The sequence below is a fragment of the Hoplias malabaricus genome, chromosome 1, assembly GCF_029633855.1.
Source record: "Hoplias malabaricus isolate fHopMal1 chromosome 1, fHopMal1.hap1, whole genome shotgun sequence".
NCBI classification, from domain to species: Eukaryota; Metazoa; Chordata; class Actinopteri; order Characiformes; family Erythrinidae; genus Hoplias; species Hoplias malabaricus.
Window position 1 is genome coordinate 9245901 of NC_089800.1, and position 27732 is coordinate 9273632.

The following is a 27732-nucleotide window of genomic DNA, read 5'->3' on the forward strand; positions in this document are numbered from 1 at the left end:
GGTATCTCAGTAGGCATTGTATATTAAGGTATCTCATTAGGCAGCATATTTAAGGTATCACATCTTAAGTTACCTCAGTAGGCAGCGTATTTAAGGTTTCTCATATTAAGGTATCTCAGTAGGCAGCGTTTTTAATGTTTCTCATATTAAGGTATCTCTGTAGGCAGTGTATAATAAGGTATATCATTAGGCAGCACATTTAAGGTATCGCATCTTAAGTTACCTCAGTAGGCAGCGTATTTAATGTTTCTCATATTAAGGTATCTCTGTAGGCAGCGTATTTAATGTTTCTCATATTAAGGTATCTCAGTAGGCAGCGTATTTAAGGTTTCTCATATTAAGGTATCTCAGTAGGCAGCGTATTTAAGGTTTCTCATATTAAGGTATCTCAGTAGGCAGCGTATTTAATGTTTCTCATATTAAGGTATCTCAGTAGGCAGCGTATTTAAGGTTTCTCATATTAAGGTATCTCAGTAGGTAGCATATTTAAGGTTTCTCATATTAAGGTATCTCAGTAGGCAGCGTATTTAAGGTTTCTCATATTAAGGTATCTCAGTAGGCAGCGTATTTAAGGTTTCTCATATTAAGGTATCTCAGTAGGCAGCATATTTAATGTTTCTCATATTAAGGTATCTCAGTAGGCAGCACATTTAATGTATTGCATATTAAGGTAAGTAGCAACAGCTACATGATGAAATAATGAGTTAAAGGACAAGTACAGTGAAAAATCTAATGTTTTGGACAAGTGTATTCAATCTGACGGACCTGGCTGGGATCAAATATGCTGTAACAAACATTCATGCAAATTATCTTCATAACATCATGTGCAAAAACTGCGAATGATAAATGCCAAACCCTATAAAAGCTACAGCGTGCTGAAAATGAGATAATTATGGATAAAGCAGGGTCACCATCTATTCTTTGCACTATTGATTACCATTCCATGCAAGACAACCACAGTGAGGGCTACAGCACAGTCACACTCTGGAGTAATGTGCCAAGGAAAACTACCAATGTGTTAAAGCAGCAGGTCGTAATTTTTATGTCTTTTAATCAAAAAAAAAAGAATTAAGCAAGCCACTGCTATCCTAAAAATGAGAAAACCCTCCCGTAGAAACAGAACAGTGATGAATTACGCTGTGCACTGTAGTTCCAGCTTAAATATGTAAATAAGCTCTGTTTAAAATGCATATTTTGACATATCACACGTATTTACAAGGGCTATTTTGGCAACGATTCACTTGCAGTGTTTGTTAGCGACGTTAGGCTCATTAATTAATTAATTCAGCTCTAAGCTAAGGAAACCAAACCTGATCAATTGCACTTTGTGTGAGTGGAAAATTCTGGACTAACACCTCTGCATGCTACATGGCACAGTTCAGATCCCAGCTCTGGTAGGAATACCATGCTGCACTAATAGGAGTCACTGGGCAAGACTCCTAACATTGCATTAGCCTGGATCTGCACCAGGATTAGGACTGGGAGCTACACGTCTATTGGTGAATAATAAAAATGTGAATATTAAAGAGGCACTGAATGCATGTTTGAATGGCCCTATTCCTATCACCACCACTGTGAACAAGTCAAACTCTATATTAATGAGTGTGTCATGTTTGAAACCTGGGCAGAATTCCCTTGGGAACAAGCGCTAATGTTTATTTATGATGTGTGGCTCATCCCTGGGTTGTTCTAGGTTGGGTCAACCCATAGGACGGTCTGACCACACGTGACCTGAACTCTGGGTAACCTCCTAGGAGCGCTCTCTCTGTCTCTCTCTGTTTCTTCGAGGCCATTTGGCAGCACTTTGGTGCCATTAGCAATCACTTCCCCTAATAATAATGGCTTCTGAAAGCTCTGATACACTGCTTTGAAAACGTCTGACGTGAAATCCGTCCTCTGTTCAGCTCTTTACCTGCTTACCAACTGAAGCTCATCCTGCTCTCTCTGTCTGTCTCTCTGTCTCTCACTCTATCCCACCCTCCCTCTTCCATCCTCCCCTCCCTCCTCCCTCTTCCCTCCTTCCACCCCCCTCCTTTATATTTAGCCTAAGTGAGGGCAATTACTGGTGTCCAGGCACTTTTGGAAAGAAACAGCATCTCTTCCTTTTCTGTTTCTATAAAAGATTAAAGCTGGAGTTTAGTGACAGGAGGCACAAGATACAGAGCGACTAAAGAGGAGTGTGTGTGTGTGTGTGTGGCTCTGTAGCAGGAATATATCACACTGTGGGGACCTAAACCTGCTTACACACTCACACTATGAGGACCTGTCATCCTTGTGAGGACCAGCCGGTCCCCATAATGTTTTAATACATTTGGAGGTGTGTGTGAATTCACAGATACAAGTGTGTGTGTGTGTGTGTGTGTGTGTGTGTGTGTGTGTGTGTGTGTGTACCAGATATACATCTGAACTTAAAGCTGTTTACACACTCACATTGTGAGGACTTCCTTGTAAAAATGTAATCATTACATTTTGAGGTGAAGAAATGTTTTAAATGTGCTTCAGTCTATGAAATGTCCTAATAATTCACCTATACAAGAGGGGTGTGTGTGTGTGTGTGTGTGTGTGTGTTAGAGAGAGTGTGCGTACAGCCCCTCTAAAAGCAGCGAGTGATTCATTAGCCTTCCCGAGCGATCACTGTTCCCACACCATGTTAGCGTCAGGACCTCGGCACAAAGAGTTTCAGACAGGCAACCTCAGAGGACGGCCGCAGCCTGGAGCGGAATATTAAACACGTTTGCTTCGCTCTATTAGTGCCACGACACAGCAAGCACTCGCATAGAGGAGCTGATCTCGGTGCAGCAGCAACAGCAGCTACAGATTTCAGTCAGCACTCACAGGAGGGACACACGTGTGGTCAATGAGTCTGACGTGATTGGACTAAGTGCTGATTACTAATGTTAACCTCTGATAATGGAGTGTTAGAGTGTGTTGGGCTGGTACGAGTGGATCAGACACAGCAGTGCTGCTGGAGTTTTTAAGAGTCATAGCAGAGTCATTGCATAGTCTACCACCAAAAGCATCCAAAAGTGCGTTAGTGTCACTGCAGCGCTGAGAACGATCCACCACCCCGTTATACCTGCTCTGGGGGGTCCTGAGCGTTGGAAACCGGGTGAAAAGTGGTTAATAAAGTATTCAGAGCAACATGTGCTCCTATATGGTTAGTGGAGCTGATGGAATAGAGACCCTAACACAAGGAGGTGGCTGTAATGTTACGGCTCATGGCTGTATGTGTATGTAATATTTCATGTAATGGCTAATGATAAGATACTGTATTTATTACTATATTAATATAATAATAATAATAAATATGTAATAGTGTTATTACATTGTAATAGATGTGCAAATAACTGGATTTATTCCAGAATCACCTGTGTAGCTCATTTTGATTAATAAGAAGAGATCAAAAGGAGATCAGGTCAGGTGTTGGAAAGGTCAGTGCCTGCCAAGTTTTCTGTGTGATGGGTTCTTGCCGGTGATATATGCCTTCTAGTGGTTGCATAAAGAACAGCAGCACTGGAATGAGTGTGTTTGCATGTGTGTGTGTGTGCCAGCCATTCACACACACACACACACAACGTGACAGAGGGGGGGAGAGAGTGAGAGAGTAAAAGAGAGAGAGAGAGAGAGAGTAACTGAATGCATGTTTACTTTTTGGAAAAATAGACGCCTTCTCTTCAAGAGCACTTTGCTTATTTTCACAACAGGTCCTTGGTGTGTATCGCGCATTGTAGCGCTCCGATTCAATGGCTAGGTTTTGTACAACAGCTTCAGCCTTGTACATGCGTCTATTCTTCCTCGCACATTCACTACAAAAGCTCAGAAATCAAAGCACAGTCTGGGGTTGCAGTTTTGTGTTATGATTTTTTTTGTCCGGATAAATACACATCACACACAGCTGGAGAAAAGAGCCCTCTGTAAAACCCTAGAATTAAAGGTACGCGCAGCCAGAAAAAATGCATGAGAAAAACCATCCAACATCTGTTACAAACCTTGCCAATTTGCACGCAGCAGTGCTGTAATCCGCTCTAGGGGAGAGTTTACAGGTAGAACTCTTTTCTGACGATGTACCTTGAAGGTGGAAGGGGCTTGGAAAATATCTACATCTGCTCAGGGTCATATTTTATTTTATTTTATTTTATTGTATAATATTGGGGAGGGGGGGTGTCTTTCAATGTATGGCTTGTTTTTTTAGATTTATGATCTGGCAGATTGTGGACAGGATGTCGTGAAGTCGTGACCCCAAGTTCTTTTATTTTTCCCCCCACGACAGTTATTACATAGTTATTAAATGGTTGATACATTGTAATTACAACTGAACTATGAACAAATGAAATTAAACAAGGAAAGAAATTAGGAAATCATAGTCCCTACTTATCCATGGTTTGTTCCTGTAGTTTACAGTGGATTCTCTTGTTTTTATTTATTGTAATAACAATGTAATAACTACCTACACATTCTAAATAGCTTAGTGACATTAAAGCTATCACTAGGCGCTGGGTTCCTATCAAATCCAGTTAGGATTCCCCTTCAAAGATGTCAAAGCTTTGAAAGTGTCGGCTCCAGTTCGCTGAGGCTTAGTCCGGCTTAGATGATTTACGTGTACATCAGACGTGACTAGTGACTGTCAGAGTAATATATGCGAAATATTAACAAGGCCAGGATCGGAGAGGGCGGGGAGGAGGGTGTCAGTGGAGCTGGAGGCGCGCTCACTTTGACTCAGAGAGAACATGACAGTCTGATTTAAGCAGCGGCCGAGCCCACCTTTCACAAACAGCTGCTCTCAAATTATCAGTCAAAGCCAGCAGCAGACGGACCGGACCCGCCCACATCCGTCTGCCAGCTCCGCTGGACCTCGGGGGCTGGAGATCTCTGTGCAACACACTCCAAGGTAGCAGCACCGTGTCAGTGCAGTGGCGAGAACAATCCACCGCCCAAATCATACCTGCTCTGGTGGTCCTCTGAGTGTCCTCTGAGTGTACTTGGGGGCAAACCAAGTATGCACAGCAACAGATGGACTACAGTGTGTAAATGTAGAACTACAACGTGCTGTGGTGAGTGGTCAGTGGAGCTATATGTGTGATTTTTTTTTCTCCTCCTCTCCGAGTGACCATCACAGTGGCCCACTTTATACTGCCCAGTGTGGTGAGCTGGTCAGTCAGGGACACACTCCTCTCTCTCTCTCTCTCTCTCTCTCTCTCTCTCTCTCTCTCTCTCTCTCTCTAACACACACACACACACACACACACACAGAAACCTTTCATGATTTAAACTCAGGCTCACAGGTGCTCTTTCTAAGATTGTGTTTGCTAACTCCCAGACCCTCAAAAAAGCCTGGGGGGGTTCAAGGTTTCCTCCCTTCATGTCTGTTTCCTTTGCTCTGTATCACCTCCCTGACATCCACCTCCTTTCAGACCCTGTGCTGAGCTCACAGTGGGTTTTCTCAAAGTGGATCTTAAAGCAAGAGAAGGGCTTGAAACCCTCCAGACAGCGTTAAGTGCTCTGTGTCAGTCGGGATACGCTGTTAGGAGTCCCATTTAATCTTAGGCTTCTGTGGTCACTACTGAAGGTTTAAAGCCTGGGGCTGTCCTTATTGGAGTCAGAAGGTGGGGGTTCACCAGCCTGTTGGTGCTAGCCCCCCCAAGCCTTCCTAAAAGTTCTAGAGGAACCTAAAAGAACAGGGCAGTCTTGCCATGAGGGGACCCATTCACTTGCTTAAGGGCAAGGCCTCCCGGTTACAGCTGACTTCATTGACTCTCATTTTAAGTAGAGCCACCAGGTTTGGATATCACTCCCAAGTCCAGCCTAAGACCATGATCGATCATGAAGTGTCTCTTTAATAGACCCCTGGATGGAGCTGGGTGGAGAAAGTGGTCCCATGTACTCAGACTACGCTTCCTAAAGGACTCCCTGGGAATGAGTGGATGGGAAAAAAGGGGCTCATTAAATTATACACTCGTCCCCTCTCACCTGAGCTCTGGGAAGAGCTGAATCAGCTCAGGGGGGGACGGTGTGTTATGGTAATGCGGGGGCATGCGTGTCGCAGCCCTGAGCGATAAAGCCATTATATTACTCACGCCGTCTCTGAAAGGGACTTCTGCACTTTAATGAGGCTATTTACAACGCTTCCCTGTGAATACACAAGGAGCAGGCTGCAAACCGGAACGTCACCCTATGGTCGGATGGCTTAGGAATACCGGGATCCACTCGGAATAACATAATCAGCTATTACATCAGTGTCCGTGTGTTGCATTGCTGTTCACACACACCTGCGCTTGTCCTGCGTTAATAAACATATACACCAAACCAGCCAAAACATTACAACCACACGCAGATGACGTGAATAACTCATGTGATCAGTGCACAGTGGTCCCTATTAAGGGGTGGGAAACTCTGCTAAAGCCCTACACTCCCCTCACACATCCTCGAGCCTTGGGCACCCATGACCCCGTCGCCGCCACTGATCCATCCATCCTCGGACCACTTTCCCAGGCACTTATCCCTACACTTCCCTGCGCTTTCCCAGGCACTTATCCCTGCACGCATGGTCTGACCAAAACATTATGACCATCACAGCTGTGAAAGTGGCTCAGATCCTTGCTCTCGCTCACTGTCCGTCAACTTCATGCACTGACCACTTCATGCATAGACCACCCCCCATCTCCCAACAATGAGAGGAGAACATCTGGACACCTCTGGACATATTGTTTACATACGTTATGATACAGGAGTGTGCAAAAAAAGTTTAGGGTACGCCCAAGCGTCCTGCACATCTGGACCAACAGTGAGAGTGAACATCTGGACACCTCTGGATGTATATGTATATGTGTGTATGTACTTTATGGGGGGGGGGTGTGTTCAAAAGTTTGGGTACACCCGTGAGCAACGTATTTAGGAGTCAAGCCAAGTATACACATCCTCTACAGGAAACACACAGCGGCACATAGGACATAACATCACTGTCTGTGTGTATATGTGTGTGTGTGTGTGTGTGTGTGAGAGAGAGAGAGAGAGAGAGAGAGCGAATGACAGAGTTTGTGCTCGCTTACCGGCGACTCCCCCCGGGTGCTCCCACACAGAGGACCGCGGAAAACTCCTTTAATGCTCCGGTAGTGGCCGTTGCTAAGGTGCGTGGAGCTGATCACCAGGTAATAGCACGCCATCCGTCCCCTACGTGGCCCATCAGCAGGAGCGCGCGTGGCGTTCCCGCTGGGGCTGCTGCTGCTGCTGCTTCTGCGCTTGGGGCAGTTGCTCGCTGGCTCACTCTCTCGAGTTTCAGCACATCCTGTGCGGAGGCATGCACTCCTCTCGCGCTCCTCTTGTTCTCTTGCACTGGGTTCAGTCTCAGACTCGCGAGCAGAGATGAAGGAGTGTGGGGGGGGGTGTATTTCAAATGCAAATGTGAACTCCTGCCAGTCGCGAAGGAAGCAGCTTCTCTCTCCTCCTTCTGTCCTCGCACTTCGTCTACTCTCTCTCTCTCTCTCTCTCTCTCTCTCTCTCTCTCTCTCTCTCTCTCTCTCTTTGTCTTTAACTCTTATAAACCCATGCAGGAGGAACCCAACTCCCCCCACCGCCCCCCCACAGTCGTCCTTTTGCTAAAACAGCCCCACAGAAGTCCAGAATGTCAAGCTGAATCTCGTGGTGCAGGTTAACCCCATTTAGCTGGGTAATAATAAGGAGGATGATGATGATGATGATGAGGAAGGTCCTGCTTGGTCTCGCCCTTCCAGAGCCAAACGTCTCGCGCTTCACCCACTCGCTCTCTCTCTCACTCTCGCTCTCTTCCTTCTCTTCTGGCTGCTACCAGATTCCCACTGACAGTCCGCGTGCTGCGCAGAGTGGGATATGGCTTACAGCGCTCTCTCTCTCTCTCGCTCTCTCTCTCTCTCGCTCTCATTCCGAGGCGGGATTAGAGGGTGAGCGATAAGCCAGTGAACGTCAGTGCTGTACGATTCAGTGAGTGCTAAGGAAGCACTCACCGACCCCCTTTTACGAAATCTCAAGGGATCAGTGGGAGTTCAGTAAAAATGTAATAATGATGATACGTATCAGATGCTTTGTCTTGACCCAAAGGCAGTGAATGTTAAGGTTCAGAATCTTAAAGAGGGCTGCAACCGCACTGGATTCAGCACCATGAACAGCGGCAATGTAACTGTGCGCGCTGTCCACTTATTGTGGTGCTGAAACACCCTCTGGGCTGCAGGTACTGAGTGGAGGACGTTTGTCTGTGTGATTACCCTGTCTGTAAAATATTTACAAACATCTACCTGATTTTCATTTTTCAACTCTGTCATGTTTTATCTGTCTCACTGTCAACCACTGATCTATTTTTTCCATCTCTTTCAATAAATATACTTATATAAACCTGTGAGAATGTCACTTTCCAGCTCTGTCATTTTCTCTATCTGTCTATCTTTCTATCTCACTTCAGATGTGAAACTGATGATAAATTGTCTTGACTTTGTCTTTGTCTTGACCAGTATATCTCTAATACAAAGATACAGAACCTTGAATATGTCTGTAATCTTGCTGGGATTCCCAGCCGTGAATTCAGCACTGTGGACAGCGGCTCAGGTGAATCGGACGCTGTCCACACGTCGTGGTGCTGAAACAGCCCCAGCGCCTCACGTTGAGGTACAAAAGGAGAGAGCCGTCACTTAATCCTTAAAACTCTCACCTGCTCATCTCTGACTTTGGGGAATCAGTAAGGGATTATATGGATAGAGAGGAGAGGACACATTAGAAATAATCCCCTATATGATCCATACTCTCTCTCTCTCTCTCTCTCTCTCTCTCTCTCTCTCTCTCTCTCTCTCTCTCTCTCTCTCTCTCTCTCTTTCTTTCTCTCTGTTTCTATCAATAAAACGTAGTGTTATCAGTTCAGCTTGCAATATGATTCATAAAAACTATATCCTGCACCCACCTTCCCAGACGGAGCAAGGCCTCGGGTCCAACAAAGCAGAAACTGACCTCGCTCTCTCAGGGTGGGTTAGAGAAGTGAAGTCTCCTGCTTAGTCACATTGATAATATCTTCAGTGTCAGAAGGAAGCGGAAATATATAGAGAGAGGATATTTCATACAGTATTACCATTCTTTCCTCTGAGGAGACTATAGTTCCCTAATCCACCCAGAGAGAGCGAGGTCTACTGTGTCCTGTTGGAACCCTGGTCCCGGGCGGGGCTTTGGTACACTCAGGTAGAGCTCCCAGCATGCACGGCGGGCCCACCTTGTTCACTCTTTTGGGATTTCTTTTCATTGTTGGGTGCTGTGTGGGTGGGAGTGTTATTAACTCATATTAAAGAGTCATCTGTACTTCTAGAGTATGGAGTTGAGTTAAAACCACAAGCAGTTTACAGTTAAATCAATTCATAGAATGGAAGTCAAAGCCAAACTTGATTTAAAGTCAGGAGTTGAAATAAACAATAATTCTAATTGGATAATTTTACATTTTTAAGGCATTTTTTAACAGTGTAGGCTGCGTAATCTGGGTGTAATATCTGACGAGTCTTTATTGTGTGATGCACGTTAACCACTGACGGATCTTGTTTTTTCCTCTTAAGAAATATTAGTAAACTGAGGTCTGTAGTGGGGCTTTCCTCCGGGTGACTGTCTGTGAGAAGTGTGGTGTGTTCTCCCAGTGTCTGCGTGGGTTTCCTCCGGGTGACTGTCTGTGAGGAGTGTGGTGTGTTCTCCCAGTGTCTGCGTGGGTTTCCTCCGGGTGACTGTCTGTGAGGAGTGTGGTGTGTTCTCTCTGTGTCTGCGTGGGTTTCCTCCGAGTGACTGTCTGTGAGGAGTGTGGTGTGTTCTCTCTGTGTCTGCGTGGGTTTCCTCCGGGTGACTGTCTGTGAGGAGTTGGTGTGTTCTCCCTGTGTCTGCATGGGTTTCCTCCGGGTGCTCCGGTTTCCTCCCACCGTCCAAAAACACACGTTGCATGTGGATTGGCGACTCAAAAAGTGTCCGTGAGTGTGTGAGTGTGTTTGAGCTTCAACTCAAAAACGTTCAAAAGCTGCCTTAAAATGTTAAGTTAAATCCAATTCTAATTACTATTTATTTCAGCTCATGACTTAAATCAAGTTTGGCTTTGAATTAATTTCTGAAGCTAATTCAACGTTAAATGTGCTTGTTTTTTCAACTTCATACATACGTTGAAAGTACACACGACCTATTCCTTAAATATAATATTTTGTGACGACTGGTGTCAAGAAGAAAGTCCAGCATCACAGCTGCCTTTAACTCTTTATTAAAACTCTCTGAAAAGACCCTCAGAGAATAAGAACAAGCAGCAGGCTGCATTTGGGTGTGGCTTGTAAAGAGACTCAGCCGGAACCTCACAAAAGCTGCAGTGTTTCACTCTGAGGGTGAGGGCTCTGACAAAACACAGTTCTCACAACAAAGAACAAACACCAATAAACAATCAAAAAGCATCATATATATTACTCCCACCCTCACAGCACGCAACAATAAAAAGTGAAGAAGGTGGGCCGCGGTGCATGCTGGGAGCCAAAGCCCCGCCCCATAGCTGTAACTCACAGTTTCAAGTTCATTTCACTCCTTCAAATTTCCTCTTCATTGGAGTCATTTAAAACATTGAGTTGAGGCTGAAAACTGATAAAATCCAGTTGGAATCACAAAACGTAAACACATTTTTTACAGTGCAGATGGTCTCATATTAACCCTCTGTTGGTGTCTTTACACTGGCTTCCTGCTGAGTACAGGATTCAGTTTAAAATCCTTACACTTACAGAGCATCGTGGCCACACTCTGAGCCCTGTGTTTGATCTGCTTCACCCAACTGCATCAGAGTCCTTTAAATTTATCGCCTTGCCTTTTGTTTTTTAACCCCTGTTGCAGTGTGTTGAGTTGTATTTCCTGTTGCGTTAAGTGTTTGTGAAGCACTTTGTGGCTTCTGTCTGTGAAAAGTGCATTTCTTGATGCAGTGATGGACGGTGCCTATTGACACAGTAATTACATAATTCAACAGTCTGAATTTTCCAGTGTTTACCCTTTAAGATTTCTCTGGATTTCCTCAACCTTTCCCACAAGGTTGTGTTCTGTAGAGAGAGAGAGGCCTCTGCTTGTTGCAGTCTTTTGCTTGAAGTGCTTTTTTTGAAATGTCTGACATCTCTCTCATGAAGTTGTGCATTGACATTTGCATATACATTCATTCATCCATTCATTCATTCATTATCTGTAACCCTTATCCAGTTCAGGCTCGCGGTGGGTCCAGAGCCTACCTGGAATCATTGAGCACAAGGCAGGGATACACCCTGGAGGGGGCGCCAGTCCTTCACAGGGCAACACAGACATACACACATACACACACACAGACACTTTTGAGTCACCAATCCACCTACCAACGAGTGTTTTTGGACTGTGGGAGGAAACCGGAGCACCCGGAGGAAACCCACGAAGACACAAAGAGAACACACCATACTCCTCACAGACAGTCACCCGGAGGAAACCCACGCAGAGACAGGGAGAACACACCACACCATATTTTTATATGAATATTCCAATGATACAGTGTAGTTTTCTTGTGATTCTCAGTTATAGAAAGTGTCCAGAAAAAGAACGCCTCACAGATTGTTTCTTTATTACATTTTACTTCACGTCCCAGCTTTTCCAGAAAGGTAGATAAAGGTAAATTTGTCGTTGAAAGGACAACACAGTTTTATTTTACGGACCTGAGCACAATGCTTCTCCCCAAAACTCCACCACCCCCAGGCCCTCGGCTCGGATCTGAATGAATTATTGAATGGATTTTGGGGCGGATACACTATGAAAATGATATCTCTCATATTTCATATTCAGAGATGAATAAAGAGATTATTAAATTATCTCTGGGTGTATTGACTTATTAAACTTTCTTTAATGAAGCCAAACGTTCTCACTTCCTCATCATTCCTCCAGTTATTACACTCGGATACGTCCGCCTCCTTCATTAACTTTCCTTTGAGAATGGTTTCAACAGCTCAACACACTTGAAGGAGAACACTAGTGCTAGTTCATACACACACACACACACACACACACACACACACACACACACACACACACACATAAGTTATGTTTGATATTCTTCTTAAGAACCCTATACTCTGTTCCAGTGGAAACAGGTAACAGTTATTCTCTTCACCCGTTAGTGGTTGTAATCTTGTGGCTGATGTGTACACACCTGTGTACAGAGAGTGCAGAGATGCTGGTGGATCTTCAAGGAGATCTCGTACGTTTAAAGGAGGCTAAAGTCTGCCTCTGGAGCGGCGGGGGGCGCTGAAATATTCTCCACTCTAAATGGAAATGAAGTGGGGTTTTCCGGAGTGTTTTTCTGTACAATTACGGAAGGTGGGATTTATTAGTGCTTTGTGCCTGATCCTGACGTACGAGCACATCCCCGCAGTAATGCATTTTTCACTTTACTCTCAGACAGGCAGGACGCATTCATTCATAAACACAGACATACACACACACATTAACACACACACACACAGACATTGAGAGAGAGAGAGAGAGAGAGAGAGAGAGAGAGAGAGAGAGAGAGAGAGAGAGAGAGAGGGAAACACACACACACACACACACATTAACACACACAGAGTAAGGGAGGGAGAGAGGGGGGGGGGGGGGGAGAGGGGGGGGGGAGAGAGAGGGGGGGGGAGAGAAAGAGAGAGAGAGAGAGAGAGAGAGAGAGAGAGGGAGAGAGAGAGTGAGAGAGAGAGAGAGAAAGAGAGAGAGAGAGGGGGGGAGAGAGAGAGAGAGAAAGAGAGAGAAAGAGAGAGAGAGAGAGAGAGAGAAAGAGAGAGAGAGAGAGAGAGACAGGGAAACACAAAAGGAGACTTTTTTATGCAAAGTGTTGAATATTACCCTTTTTTAACATCTGCTCTTAAATGTGAGTGAGTGTGTAAAGGCATCAATGAGTGACTGAGTATGTATGAGTTTGTGAGTTAGTGCATCTAAATCAGGGAGTGAGTGCGTAAATGAGTGAATATATATGAGTATGTATGTGAGTGAATGAGTACATCTATGTGAGTGAGTGATCATGCCTGGGTACGTGTGTGAGTATGTATGAGGTATGTGAATGAATACATATGACAGAAGGCAGGGAGTGAGTGGGTGGGTATGTTTGGTTGAGTGATGTGAATGTTTGTGAGTGAGTCAGTGTGTATGTGTGAATGAGTGAGGACATGAACATGAGTGTGTCTGTTTGAGGATGTGAGTCAGAATGTATGCGTATGTATGTCAGTGAGAGAATTCAGTTCAGAATTCAATTCAGAGAATTCAGAGCCTACCTGGAATCATTGGGCGCAAGGTGGGAATACACCCTGGAGGGGGCACCAGTCCTTCACAGGGCGACACAGACACACACACACTCACACCTACGGACACTTTTGAGTCACCAATCCATCTACCAACGTGTGTTTTTGGACTGTGGGAGGAAACCGCAGCACCCGGAGGAAACCCACGCGGACACAGGGAGAACACACTACACTCCTCACAGACAGTCACCCGGAGGAAACCCACGCAGACACGGGGAGAAAACACCACAATCCTCACAGACAGTCACCCGGAGGAAACCCACACAGACACAGAGAGAACACACCACACTCCTCACAGACAGTCACCCGGAGGAAACCCACGCAGACACGGGGAGAAAACACCACACTCCTCACAGACAGTCACCCGGAGGAAACCCACACAGACAGAGGGAGAACACACCACACTCCTCACAGACAGTCACCCGGAGGAAACCCACGCAGACACAGGGAGAACACATCACACTCCTCACAGACAATCACCCGGAGGAAACCCACGCAGACACAGGGAGAACACACCACACTCCTCACAGACAGTCACCCGGAGGAAACCCACACAGACAGAGGGAGAAAACACCACACTCCTCACAGACAGTCACCCGGAGGAAACCCACGCAGACACGGGGAGAAAACACCACAATCCTCACAGACAGTCACCCGGAGGAAACCCACACAGACACAGAGAGAACACACCACACTCCTCACAGACAGTCACCCGGAGGAAACCCACGCAGACACGGGGAGAAAACACCACACTCCTCACAGACAGTCACCCGGAGGAAACCCACACAGACAGAGGGAGAACACACCACACTCCTCACAGACAGTCACCCGGAGGAAACCCACGCAGACACAGGGAGAACACATCACACTCCTCACAGACAATCACCCGGAGGAAACCCACGCAGACACAGGGAGAACACACCACACTCCTCACAGACAGTCACCCGGAGGAAACCCACACAGACAGAGGGAGAAAACACCACACTCCTCACAGACAGTCACCCGGAGGAAACCCACACAGACACAGGGAGAAAACACCACACTCCTCACAGACAATCACCCGGAGGAAACCCACGCAGACACAGGGAGAACACACCACACTCCTCACAGACAGTCACCCGGAGGAAACCCACGCAGACACGGGGAGGAAACCCACGCAGACACGGGGAGAAAACACCACCATCCTCACAGACAGTCATCCGGAGGAAACCCACGAGGACACAAGGAGAACACACCAACTCCTCATGGATAGTCACCCGGAGCAGGAATCGAACCAACAACCTGCAGGCCCCTGGAGCTGTGTGACTGCGACACTACCTGCTGCGGCACCGTGCCACTCCTCAGTGAGAGAATGAATAAGCTAATTAGAGTGAGTGAGTGAGTGTGTATGACTGAGTGAATGACAGAATGTGTGAGTTTGTGAGTGAATAAGAGAACCATTTTTCAACTAACAACTCCATCAAAGAGTCGGTCTCCTTCAGTAGGCTGTGTTACTGCCTTGAGGGCTGCGATATAATAAAAGACTTCAGTAAATGTGCAGTTGAGAAAGTCTAATGTCCATTCTTTAGACAGTGTGTCCCCTTGTCCTCGGGCGAGTTAAAGTCACTGTAACTGGATTTAAATCATGTAAAATATAAAACCTGGGGTCAGCAACTTTGTGTTTACGCATAAATACATTCCAAATAAGTCCCTCACCTCTCTCTATCATTCTATTCTCTCTCTCTCTCTACTCTCTCTCTCTCTCTCTCTCTCTCTCTCTCTCTGTAACACACCTGTTTTCTTGATAAAGGGCCTGAGTCATAAAGAGTCATTATCTGACGTTCAGCTCTGCACAGACACACACAGACCTTCTGAACCATCATCCATCAACTACAGCCCACAGAACACCTGCGGACCCCCCAAAACCAGGCCATATGCTCACACACAAACACACACACACACACACACAGTCGTGCACATGCCCTGACACTCCCCACACATGCATAGACACACCCACTGAGGTACACACAGGGATACACACACACACACACAGTCTTTGAAAGGCACATGCGCATACAACGACACACCCACTCACCATAGGCGGGGGTACCTATCTACACACCTGCACCGGGATGGGAGCGCCAGCGTGGGCGTGGGAAGCCGAGGCCGTCCCCCCTCCACCGCAGCCGGTCTTCACTTCTGCCAACCGGTTTGAGGTGCTCAGCTCCTGGCCTTCACCTGCACCTGCTCCAGCACTGAAGACTAAACAGGGCGGTGTTCTTATTATTGAAAATTCAAGTGCCGGGCCAAAGGAGTACCGCAACTGTGTCTTGTCTCCCAGGCGCACGTGTCCCAGGCTTCGTTGCTCAGCGCTTCGGCACCGTCGTTCTCCACGTGGGAACAAACAACATGTCTGCCCGCCACAGCGTGTATTCCTGTGTGTACGTCTCTGGCCCCCTGCGTTTAGCGTTTAGCGGGCTCTTCGGGCTCCTGGATTGGTGCGGCACTGTCTGCATGGACTACGTCAACAACTGGGAGTGCTTTCGTGAGCGTCCGGCCCTGTATCATTGGGATGGGCATTTATGAAATTGCGTTAAACTTTGATATGTGTCCACAGCCACGCTATACTAGAGAGCGCACTATGACATCCTCAAAAGTTAATGATTTTATCAATAACCTTCCAGACCCTACCACCATTTCTTTTCCAACTCACCCTAATGACCTCGAGCTCATTACAAACAACCTACAGACTGCACTGTGTACAAACCGAGATAGTGCTGTACCAGTCAAGACCAAACAATTCAGAGAAAAGGCTAGCTCCATGGGTCAGTGACAGCAAGGTACGCGTGCCTTAAAACTGGCTGCTCGTAACCATGAACGTAAATGGAGACACACAAAACTAGAATGTTTCCAAATTGCACGGCAGCACAGCCTCACCGACTACAAACATGCCTCATCTAAAGCCAAATCACAGTACATCTCTTCTCTTATAGAAAACAACAAACACAACCCTAGATTCCTCTTTAGAACTGTGTCAAATCTAACTGGCAACAAAAAGGAAATCAACTCCACTGTCCCCTCTGATTTCTGTAGTAATGACTTTATGAGGTTTTTAATGATAAAATTGATTGCATTCGACTTAAAATCAGTCCAGAGTCACATCGGCTCTTGTAGAGGAACCCCCCGCCAGCTCTGAGGTGCACTTAGACTACTTCAGTTCTGTCAATGAAAATGACTTGCTTAGTTTAATTAGCTCTAAATCATCTTCATGTTTTTACTGGGTCCTGTACCAACACAATTATTTAAACAAATCTTAACTAAAGTCATTAGACCATTGCTCACAATAATAAACTCATCCCTCAACACTGGATATGAACCTAAACCTCTGAAACTAGCGGCAATCAAACCAATTAATTATTAAAACCCAATCATGACCCTCTTGAGTTCGTAAACTACAGGTCGATATCAAACCTCCCTTTTATTGCTAAGATTCTAGAAAAAGTCGTGGCACAGCAGTTGTGCTCTTTCCTACAAAACAATGACATTCATGACATTTTTCAGTCTGGATTTAGACCAAATCACAGCACAGAAACAGCTCTAATAAGAGTAACTAATGACTTACTCCTTTCACTTGATAAGGGCTGTATCTCTATTCTGGTGCTGCTTGACCTTAGTGCAGCGTTTGATACCATAGATCATGTGATGCTTCTTGATAGTCTGGAAAATCTGGTAGGAATAAAAGGATCTACCCTCTCTTAGTTCAGATCCTATTTATCTGATCGTTATCAATTTGTTTATCTGAATAATAAATCCTCTAATCATACTTTAGTTAAATATGGTGTTCCACAAGGATCAGTGCTTGGCCCTGTATTGTTCACACTTTACATGCTGCCACTGGGGAGACTAGTCCGTAAGCATGGGATTCAGATCCACTGTTACATTGATGACACACAACTGTATAAATAAGCCAAACCCAATGATGTTGCTTGTCTACGTAAAATAACAGAATGTCTAACTGAAATTAAAGACTGGATGATACAAACTTTTCTCATGTTAAATTCTGATGAAACTGAGGTCTTGTTACTAGGTAAAGATACTCAGAAATATTCACTCAGAAATGCTGCTGCTGTTAATCTTGATAATTCAATAATAATACACAGTACCATCATTAAAAGCCTTTGATTTGACTCTCACATTTCATACCCACATATCCAATACAGTCACAACCGCCTTCTTCCCCCTACGCAACATTACCAAAATTCACCATATTTTATCCTTAAAAGATGCAGAGAAAATAGTGCATGCATTTATAACTTCACGTCTAGACTACTGCAATGTGCTCCTGGCAGGGAGCTCGTGTAAAGCGTTACACAAGCTTCAGTTAGTTCAAAATGCAGCAGCCAGGGTGTTCACTAGAGCTAGAAAATCTGACCATATCACTCCAGTTCTCTCGTCCCTACACTGGCTACCTGTAAAATTTCACATTGATTATAAAATACTCCTCTTAGCTTATAAATCTCTAAATGGTTTAGGCCCGCAGTATCTTACTGAACTTCTCACCCGTCACGTACACTTCATTCACAGGACGTCCGTCTACTCTTACTCACATTAATAAAACCACTGCAGGAGGAAAAGCATTTTCTCACAAATCTCCTCAACTCTGGAATAGCCTCTGGTTAATGTTCGGGGCTCAGACACACTCTCAATCTCTAAATCTAGATTAAAAACCTATTCACACAAGCTTTTGGTTAATCACTCACTTTCAGGTAACTCCTTCTCTAGTGGTGTTCGAGCTGGTTTTCATATTATCACTGCTCTGTATTAACCCGGTCATATGACCATAGCTACAGCTCTTTTAGTTAGCTTTCTGGTAACCACCCACGTGCTGTGTTGCCTGAGGTTCTCTTGCCTGACCCGTGGAAGCTTTTTTCGCAGGACAGTTTTGCCTGTTCTTTACCATGAACCTACTGACCTCTGTCTTTTTATTTGTTCCCTTTGTCCGGTTTTCTTTTTCCTGTCTCTCTCATGCTTTGAGACGTCCTGCTGCTCTCCAGGTGTTGCCCTGATCCAGCCCCTGACCCTGTGTGTCCTGTACAAGATCCTGGCCTTGTCTCATCTACACTATCATGCTTGGCCGTGCTGTTTTATCTCAAATAAACTCTGCACCTACTTTTAACTCACACAGAATCACTGATCACCTCCTCCTTCCTCAGACTCATACATCACTAATATACTACATTCACATTACTATAACCCCTTCATTTGTCATCGGTTCACTTTTACTTCTGTTATCTGTTGTGTCTCCGGTGTCGACCCGAGGAGGATGGGTTCCCTGTATTAGACTTGGTTCCTTCCAAGGTTTCTTCCTCGTGTGCTGAGGGAGTTTTTCCTTGCCACTGTTGCCCCTGGCTCCTCATAGGAGGCTTGGATCCAGATCTCTGTAAAGCTGCTTTGTGATGACTTTTTGTTGTGAAAAGCGCTATATAAATATATTTGATTGATTGATTGATTGATTGATTGACATGTACTGGACACTTACCAGCCATTTTATTAAAAACACCTCATATTTCAGGTGTTAGTGTTTATTTTGCCCCTGCCATTAATCCTCCTGTAAAAGTAGACTGTTACTGTGAGGATTTGATTGTAGTCAGCCACCACACCCTTAGGTTGGTCTGGTTTCTGAGTCAAGTCACTCCAGCTTATCCCAGAGCTACCGTGTGGAGCTCCATCACACAGGAGAACGCCGTTCCGCTGCTCCACATCCCAGTTTATGACCCCCTTTATTATTTATATCATTCCTAATTGGGCTGTCTGGCCACAAGGCCACTGCTGTCCAAATATTATCAGTGTGGTGGACCTTTCTCAACACAACACAGACACTTGCACGGTCAGTGCAAGGCCCAGAGCGGTGCACAACACAAAAATACCCAGGTGAGTGTGGCTCTGTGGTCAGAGACTGACCACTGATGAAGGGCTAGAGGACGATACCATGGCTCAACGCAAGCAGAGTGGTAACCACATAATCTTCTGTTTTTTGTCTTAGAGCCCTCAGCAAAACAGCTGTATATTAGTGTAACATATCCACAGCAACCACTGACCTCTGTCAAACTTGTCCAACCTAGCAACCGTTGCTATGTAAAAGGTCAAGTGTGAAGGAGTGGGTGCCTAGGGAGATTTAGATGAGCTTTTACATAACCACAACTCATACGAATGAGTGTAGATGGACATATTTAGGTTCCACACTGTACTGCTGGGTCAGGAGTGACTGTGGTCAGACACTGACCACTGATGAGAGGTTAGATGTAACCCTGTAATCTTCTGTTTGTTGCGGTAAAAGTAGCCGTCGTCTGGCTGCTGTGTTTTCATGTCTGCTAATATCTGTATACATACTGGCCAAAAGTTTGCAAACACCTATTCTGAAGCGAGCACCCATAGATGGGATGGGATGCTCTGGAGCAGCTGCACATGAGCCTAAGCCCTGACATTGGGTGCAAGGCAGGAAGGCCTCTCATCCTGGTCACTGACAGTGGGTGCTCCAGCTCCCCTACATTTGCAGAGAAGTACAGTTTATAAGATTACAGAGCCAGGTACCATACACGTTTTGTTGCACAATATACATTCATTAAAATATTTGATACTGTAATTATCAAATATTAAATATATTTGCTAAATAACAGCATAGTACCTAATACAACTACAGGAATCCCTTATGATGTCACCTCACCAAATCAATAATACGCTTTGAATTTGTATTTTCTGATAGAGGCTGCACATAACATTGATATCAATATAACTGAATAAAATAGTGTAATTATGTCATTGAATATTGTACAGTAAATACAGTATTTATATTAAATACAGTAAATGGAGTATTGTCAATCTGTGTTAATAGCATAGGAAGTAACTATCCACAAATATCCACAAAAGAACTATCCACAAAAGACCAAGTGTTAAACTAGCCTATTTTTGAAGTTGTGTTGTAACATGATTTTGGGAGTAGGACCACGCCTGAACTCCTCCTCTCAGCATACCGCTCAAATTCATGTCATTTCCACATCAGACAAACTCGCTCAAGCATTTTTAACATATCCATTTTTATCATTCAACACTGTCAACCAAAAGTCAAGACTAAACCAATATATATACAGTGTAAAATGAATAAATTGCACTTATTGGGTAGACAGTAAAAAATAGAGTTCAAAAGCTGCCTTAAAATTTTAAGTTAAATGCAATTAAAATTACTATTTATTTCAGCTCATGTCTTTAAGTCAAGTTTGGCTTTGAATTACTTTCTGAAGCTAATTCAACTTTAAACTTGCTTGTTTTTTTAACTTCACTACATACGATGAAAGTACACATGACCTTAAGTTAAATGACATAAATATGATGTAATGACTTATTGCTTAACACATTTTTTACAGTGGTGTCACTCCCTGCCCCCACCCACTTCTGATGCTTACTAAAATCAAGGGGCAAAGTTAACCCAGGTGCTGTTATAACGTAAACATAACACATGGTCGAACTGACAGTTACATCAAAAAATGTAACTGAGCTACGGTCATTTAGTAACATTTTGCGAAGGGCAAATATCACCCTTCATTTTATTGTTGTTTGTTTTCCTTCATATGGTGCTGCCCCCTGCACGATGCCACCCTGCAGCTATCTGCAATACCTACTATACCCCCATGATGCCCTATGTATTGTATTAACACATCTGATGATGTCATTGCTTAAACCCCCTGAGAAAGCGGTGCGACCCCCAATAATTACCTAACAGGCTTTCTGAGTTTCCGTTACTAGGTTGAGCAAGTCTTTAGCAATGTCTTTGGCAGGAGCTTATGGAGGTGTATGTAGTGATATAATGCACTGTGTAGGTCCTGAAATAATGACACCTACAGTGAAGATGAAACAGAACATGGAACACAATTTTTATCCGTAGCCTACATCTTAGAACTTTGGGAAGTGACACTGCCTCAGGTCACTGTGAGGAGGTGGTGTGTTCTCCCAGTGTCTGTGTGGGTTTCCTTCGGGTGCTACAGCTCCCTCCCACACACAAACGTTCCCAAGATAAAAAATGATTCATGTGACATGTTTAAAGTGGTTAGGTTATGGGTTAGGGACCCTGCTCTTTAACACTCAGGACCCCCACAGAGCAGGTGTGATGTGAGCGGTGGATCATTCTCAGCGCTGCAGTGACACTGACACTGGAGATGTGTTAGTGTGTGTTGCGCTGGTGCGAGTGGATCAGACACAGCAGTGCCGCTGAAGATTTTAAACCCTGTGTCCACTCCGTGAGACACCCCTACCTCATTGGTCCACCTTGTAGATGTAAAGTCAGAGACAGTTTGTGTTGGTCGTCCTCTAGTCTTTTAAAAACTCATGCAGGCCTGCTGTGCCTGATCCACTGCTGAGAATGGAATACAGGGGGTCCTCGACTTACGACGTTGATCTGTTCCTACGTCGCGTGGTACATACTGTACGTAAATAACATAGTGTAAGCACTTATCCCATCCTAACACCTATCCTCCTCGGTCCCGAGCCGCGTAACCATGTATTCTTCCGCCGCGCCGCTCACACCAAACACGAAGTTCACGTTACGACGTTTACGGCGCAAAAACCACTTAAGTCGAAACAAAGCATTATACAGTAAATGGGAGATGTGTCGTAACCACGGGACTGACGTAACCTGAGGACCTCCTGTATATCCCCATGTCCACCATTACACCCTTAAAACAGGTGCCTAATACCTCTGCTTACTATCGGTGTCCTTTTTGATATTTTACCAAAATGTAATAAATACAACATAAATATAATATTCATGGAAAACAAAAGTCAATCCCATGTAATTTTGCAAATATGTTTAAACAGCTATCAGTTTCAGTTTCTTCCATTTTGTCATGAAGGTAGGATTGGCAATTGCTACCCTGCTGTGCAATATGCAACTAGTGGCCTTGACACACACACACACACACACACACACACACACACACACACACACACATTCTCATACACATAAGCATCAAAGACAGCAGGCTTAAGTGAAGCTCTAGATGAAAGGTTGGGATTCCAGTGGGAGAATTTCATTCCGGCTGGCTTTATGTGCCCTGACTCCGGCTGGGAATTTCATTACAGAAGAGCACTCCTGTGAGAGAGACAACCCTCCGGTTACAGTGCCAATAAGACCTGCGTATGTGTGTGTGTGTGGGTGTGAGTGTGTGCTGTGCTGTGTTTAGCCATGCCCCAGTGCCACTCTGAGAAAATATATAAAGTGAAGGTCAGATGATGACAGACCCCTTCACACTCACAAAGACTTGATTTAAAGGCTTACACACACACACACACACACACACACACACACACACACACACACACACACACACGTATATATTCACTGATAAGCCATAACATTAAAGCCACCTTCTTGTTTTTACTCTCAGCACGGTCCAGATCAGTGAGAACCGATGAACGGGGTTCAGTTCCCTGCCTGGGTGTGACTCACAGATGAATTCAAACAGATGTTATCAGCTGATGTGAGAGACAGTATCTAAACTAGAGTGTGAAACGCCTTTGTTTTATTATCTGAGCTAAACACTTAAAGGCAATGGCCATGACTTTGGGGAACTGCTGTTCTTTTTGCTTTGTTTACATTCAGAAGCTCAGAGGCTGAAGTGTAAAGTCTGTAAGTTTTTATTCACTGTTTAAATTCCCACAGAAACTCATTTGTAACTCCAGCTGTTTAGTTTTGTAGCAGTTTTTCACCAAAAACAGCAAAAATAAGTCAGTGTTACCCACCTATGGAGCAGAAATAGAGCAACATCCTCATCTCGGTTCATGCTTTTCAGTGTTTGGAGTCTGCCCATTGTCTAAAAACCTCCAGATGGCGTTTCTCTGATGTGTGTAGAGAGGTTGAAAGCTTAGCAAACCGTAATGAGACACTTTGTTTTTTTACTCATTTACAGATACTGGGGCTTCGTAAACACATTCGACTGGTTTCCAGCATAAACCGACTGGAGAGTGCTCAGAAATGTTGATCAACATCATGAACAATGCCTTTAATTTCACTATTGCAGCGCATCACTTACATAAACTGCATCATACATAAAAATGCTACTCAACCTTCAAACAATTAACACAACACACTACAGCGCCCCCCTGTGTGTGTGAGTGTACATATATTCATTACGCTGTAACCCAGTGGTTCTCAAACTTTTTCTATCATTCCTCACCTCAGACAAAAGGGAATTTCTGCAGCCCACCTGTCCCACATCGACCCCAAAAAATGGCAATAAAATACACACGCAAATTTACAATTTTCTAAATAATTTAACTTTCTTATGCTTCAGTTTCTCACTTTTCAATCTATGCAAAAATGAGCAAAGGCAGGTGCAAGGTCGTAGGAGTGAGTTTGATACTGGGAGGGGGCCGACATATTCGCTGAGTCAAAGCTCATTCCTGTGTAGATAAGGCAGTAAAATACTGCATTTATAACGATGTGATTAACATTAACGTTAGAGAGTGAGGCTGTGTCCCATTTTTCAGTGCAGCAGTGTGCAGTTTAAGGACACAGCTAGAGACTAACACTTGCTGCATGTTTAGAGCGCTTTGTCACAACCTAAACACAGCTAAAATTAACGTTCACCAACTCTCAGATCCTCCTCTGTTTCCCTAACACTTATATACAAGCCGCTTTCATAACTGTAATTAGCCGTCCTTGTTATCTGCTGTGCTCTCGTTACTGACACTACGTTTTTCTGGGGTCTTATCTAATGCTCTTTTTTTATGTATTTTAATGAATCTATTGTAAGTGGGTGCTTTTTACTGAGTAAATGTTAGAGTCAAAACAGAAAGGCATTAATAAAGACAGACTCATTTCTTTAGATTCCTTGCGCCCCACCTGCAATATCTACACGGCCCACACTTTGAGAAACTGCAAACTGTTCTTTTTAAGTTACCTCTTGGATCCCCCAGGACCCCCTGTATTTGAAATCTTAACTATAACATAAAGGAAATTAAAAAGCAACAGTGTGAGATTATCTTTGCATATGACTTTCCATTCCACCTTAAATGAGGACTTGACTCACTGAATTTATCCCTCCACCTTAAATGATTGACTCCAAGGCTTGACTAGACGCCTCTTCTTCCCTTTCTGGTTCTTTCAGGGCATTCTATAAATTTGAGATGACGACTTGGGTTCCACCTTAAGTGATTATTAAATGAACTTCTGCACTATTTAAGGTGGATGTATGCCAAGCAAACTGAGAAGACATTTTAGAGTAAAGACCTTTAGCAAACAATTGTTTTATTTTTATTTTATAGAATAAATAGTAATAATAATAATAATACATCAGTTTTATATAGTGCTTTTCATACAACTCAAACACGCTTTAGAGAAAATAAAACACAATTAGTGCACTCACACACACACACACACACACACACACACAGCAGAACTCATTAGATGCCGTTAAGAGCAGTAATGCACATACAGGACCGTACGCAGCTCAAGGTCAAGTTAAGGGTTGTGTAATCACTTCTTGTCCAAGTTAGTGTGTGTGTGTGTGTGTGTGTGTGTGTGTGTGTGTGTGTGTGTGTGTGTGTGTGTGTGTGCGTGTGTGTGTGCGAAGGCTGAGTGTTTAGAATGCAGAGCTAGTGAATTAAGAGCTGCTCACACACATTAAATCAATGCCCGGCTCTGCATTACTGCCCCGTAGCCCGACCTGACCTCAGGCAAATAAATAAACTGCCTGCAGACCTGCCGTGTGCTCGGCCGGAAGGGCTTCACTTCTGCTGCTTCCCCCCAAACAGAGGGTGAAAGACGGGAAGAAATGATGAATATTTTAGTTGTTCATTTCCTCTGTTATTAAAGACATGTCTAATATAATATTTCATCACGGTGGGATTTTTTAAAAGTCTTATTGGCACACATTGAAAACTCCAGCTGCCTTTTTATATCATGCTAAAATATTACAATATCATAATATGTATTAATGTCATGAGTTCATAATGTCTTATTAATTTCCCATAAGGTGCATACGGACATTCTCTAAAATCACTGCTCCTTTAACTCCCATTCAGTAGGAGAATATAGTCATGAGTTTGTATGTGTGTGTGTGTGTGTGTGTGTGTGTGTGTGTGTGTGTGTGTGTGTGTGTGTGTGTGTGTGTGTGTGTGTGACTGGGTGTGTGTGAGTGTGTGAAACTGCCCCAGGTGTAAGTGAGAGACTGGGTTAGTGTGTGATGCCCTGTAATGGACTGTTGTCATTTTTAGGGTGTGTTCCTGCCTTGCAACCAATGAGCCAATGTAAGCTAATGAATGAATGAATGAATGAATGAATGAACAAATTGATGAATGGTTGATTGATTGAATGAATGAATGAATGAACAAATTGATGAATGGTTGATTGATTGAATGAATGAATGAATGAACAAATTGACGAATGGGTGATTGAATGAATGAATGAATGAATTGACAGATGGGTGATTGGGTGAATGAATGAATGAATGAATGAATGAATGAATTAATTAATTAATTAATTAATTGACGAATGGGTGATTGAATGAATGAATGAACAAAGGAACCAATGAACAAACAAATTGACGAATGGGTGATTGATTGATTGATTGATTGAATGAATGAATGAATGAATGAATGAATGAATGAAGGAAGGAAGGAAGGAAGAAAGGAAGGAACCAATGAACAAACATTGACGAATGGGTGATTGATTGAATGAATGAATGAATCAATCAATCAATCAATGAAATAACAAAAGAATGCACGAATGAATGAACTTAAAGGTCTATGTTTCAAAATTTCCTTTATTTTCTTGTAAATATTGAAATAATTCTGAGATCCTGTCATTTTGTCACTCTCTGTAAAGAATAGCCTTCCGTTTTCTTGTGGCCGTGACTGCTTGAAACTCTTAAGGGAAAAAGCTTGTGTCTTCGGTGAGCACCTGGAATGTTGATGGAATATTAGCTAAGGAATGTTTACACTTCAGAACCAACGGAGTGAGCAAGCAATGTTCCCCACCAACAAGACACCCGTAAAATGTTTGGGGTGAAAGGGATGAGTAAAAGGTGTCTTGCGGTCAAAAACGAGGTCATTTGTTGGCTGTCCTCGAGGTACATTTGTGTGTGTGTGTGTGTGTGTGTGTGTGTGTGTGTGTGTGTGGGTGGGTGGGTGTGTGTGTATGAATTTAAGCAATGCACATATCACTGGACAAGGCCAAGCTTCTGACAGTAACGGCTGAAAAAGTCGTGATTTAAGGGAAGAAAATCAAGAAGATGGAAATCCACTTGGGTTTTCATGGAGCTTTGATGGTTCCTCAGCCTTAGAGACAGACCACCACTCGGCATAGCGTTAGTTTTAATGGCTTTAGAATTAATGCAGTTACAACAAAATTTAGGTCATTTTGAACACACTGCAGTCACAGAACTATGGTCCAAAAGGCCAGACAGTAGAGGGCGCAGTGATGCAAGTACAACATCCTTCAAATGCAGATGTGTTTATATGTAGGTACCTCTTTAAAATAAGACTACACTTATAAATGTTTATAAATTGTTGAAAAGTGATTATTTATTACACAGAGATAAAAAGGAAAAATCATTTAATACTGAAACTATCAGAACTCACTGAAAACATTGAGGTAAAGAATAAGTTCAGACTTTAGAGCGTGAATATAGTCATTTGTTAATAAAAGTCAGTATAAAAGTTAAGGTGCAAAACATCATCGCCAGCATCTAAACAGACATTCTGTCTGAGGTTGATTGATTAACCTTGGTGGTTAAATGGTTAAAGTATTAACAAACCGGTGCTGGAGCTGACGGGGTTGATGTTGAATGATGGAGGAGACACATTGAGGTCAGTATTTGGTGAGATCTGAGGTTTAACTGTAGAGAGATATGGTCTCACTATTTGGCAAGCAACAGGACACTGTTGTACAGTACTTTCTGTTTATGTTATAACTGATTATTATTAGGGTGCACTATTAGGCTGCACTACCTGCACGGTGGCGCAGCAGGTAGTGTCGCAGTCACACAGCTCCAGGGGCCTGGAGGTTGTGGGTTCGATTCCCGCTCCGGGTGACTGTCTGTGAGGAGTTGGTGTGTTCTCCCTGTATCTGCGGGGGTTTCCTCCGGGTGCTCCTGTTTCCTCCCATAGTCCAGGTAGGCTCTGGACCCACCGCAACCCTGAACTGGATAAGCAGTTACAGATAATGAATGAATGATTATTATTAGGGGCGGCACGGTAACGCAGCAGGGAGTGTCGCTGTCGAACAGCTCTAGTGACTTCGAGTTGTGAGTTCGAACACATCTCCGGGTGTCTGTCTTTGAGGAATTTGATGTGTTCTCCCCGTGTTCCTCCAGGTACTCCTGTTTCCTCCCACGGTTCAGAAACACACATTGATAGGTGGATTGGTGACTCAAAAGTGTCCGTAGGTGTGAGT